Genomic DNA, 2,242 nt, shown 5'->3' on the forward strand with positions numbered 1-2,242 from the left:
ATAAGTGCTTAGTGGACACATGTCTAACACCAGTTTTATGTACTTTTCATTTGTTTATTATTGTGTAAAACTGTATGCTAAAGCGGAATGCTAATGGGATGTTCTGCCTTAGTGGGCTGTGCGGAGTGGTGTGTGGCGAGCAGTGTTGGTCAAGTTACTTGAAAAAAGTAATCAGTAACTAATTACTGATTACTTCCCCAAAAAAGTAATCCAGTTACTTTACTGATTACTTATTTTCAAAAGTAATTAATTACTTAGTTACTTAGTTACTTTTTAAAAACACGATTTACAACCCGAAGAGGTGATAAAGCGATAGATCTTTAAGCCCAATTCTACTTTTTCTGCATAATCCATCATACAAAATGTGATCAGATGGAAAAGTCTCTTTTTTTAACTTGTTTTATTAGTTTTAATCTTTTAACTTTATGCATCAAGCAAAAATTTAATTATCTGCAACATTCTCTGACTGGAAGAAATTTGTTTAACATTGAAACCTATTTTCTGCACATTCCAGCACATAAAATAAAATATTTTTGTGTTTACACTCAGTCTTTCAAATAGATGCAAGTAAAACACAGCAGAAAATAAATAAAGTCAAAGACTCAGCGGTCCTGTTGCTCTATTTTCACCTGTAAAGCAGGAGTGGGGTAGGCGGAGGTTTACCCTGGTGCAGGTGTGCCGCGGTCAGTGGAAGAATCCGTGAGTTTCTCTGTGAGTTTCCCATTACGTCATAGCTACTCGGTGCTTGTTTGGAAGTTTAGGGGTTTTTTCGCTGTAAAAAGAAGTTTTCTTCCCACGCACAGCGGACACTAATGTTTTTGTCACTTTTTATGGAATCAAACTCAAAGTAAGGTCAGTACTTCCACGCTTTAAACGCTGCACGCTCATACTCTCTCTGCACTCGATATATGATCCATTGTTGATCTGCACACAGCTGTTGCCAGAAGTCGCACTCGCTTATGTCACTGTCATGAGACATTCTCGCAAAAAATCACGGTTTAGTAACGCAGTAACGCAGCGTTCCTACGGGAAAGTAACTGTAATCTAATTACCGTTTTTGCAATAGTAATCCCTTACTTTACTCGTTACTTGAAAAAAGTAATCGGATTACAGTAACACGTTACTGCCCATCTCTGGTGGCGAGCCTGTGCACTGATACAACACTGTTGTTTCCATTCAGGAAATAAAGTGGCAACGATCGATCAGAGACTCCTTGTCTTCTTAAAAACACAACGCAGAGTCGTGTTTTATATACAAGCTCAGGCCCATGACAAATACCAAGAGCGCAGAAGTGAGAGCCTCTGTAAACTGACAGCAGTGTGATTTTTAAAGCACAGCCACGATATACAGTGGCATATGCATATCAATATTTTACACTGCCATAAAGAACTAATGTAGGCCTACTCTCACTTAGGGAAGTAAGTGATGTGATGGCTAACTGAGTGGAATATAAGATACTTCTGATTATACTTAATGTGAACAGTAGTCGCAGAAAATACTGCAACCCTGGTTCATGTAACCAGTCTGTGATCTTATATGTGTAGGATCCAGTTATGTTTTTTCTATTGGCACGACATCGATACTTTAAACACTGTATTGGATGCATCGATGCTTTGGAGATCGATACACCTAGCGCCACTGCAGGGCAGTAAAAGTCTACGTTTTACTCAGTGACACTAAATCACTAAGATGATCTTTAAAAAAAGGACTCGTGATGTTTTTGTCTTTATTTCCCAGCGGTGCTCATTTGGCACATTCTGCATTATTTCAACACATCTATCTGTCTGTCTGTCTGCAGATAGATAGATAGATAGATAGATAGATAGATAGATAGATAGATAGATAGATAGACTGTAAAAAAGAAATTGAAGCAGTAGTTTGGGATGGAGCAGGGACAGAAAGAGAGAAAAGGAGAGAGGCTCTCTTAAGTAGTGGGGCGGGGAGGGGGCGGTCCGCACGCAGTGATTGGAAAATATCGAAGACGCGCACGCGCTAATCCGATGATGAGTCTCCGTTACAGAGGCAGGGAGGGGTGTGTGTGTGTGTGTGTGTGTGTGTGTGGGGGGGGGGGGGGGGGGGGGGGGGGGTCTGTGGAAATAAAAAAGATAAAAAAAAGAAAAAGTGGGACCTGGGCGGGAGCATCTTTCGCTCGCGCGCCGCGTCCCTTCTGAGCCTTTTGTGTTTGAAACTCTCATATCCCCCATATCAATAATTCAAGCGCGCGCGACAGAGCAGACGGAGC

Source organism: Rhamphochromis sp. 'chilingali' (assembly GCF_963969265.1).
Source record: "Rhamphochromis sp. 'chilingali' genome assembly, chromosome: 2".
NCBI classification, from domain to species: Eukaryota; Metazoa; Chordata; class Actinopteri; order Cichliformes; family Cichlidae; genus Rhamphochromis; species Rhamphochromis sp. 'chilingali'.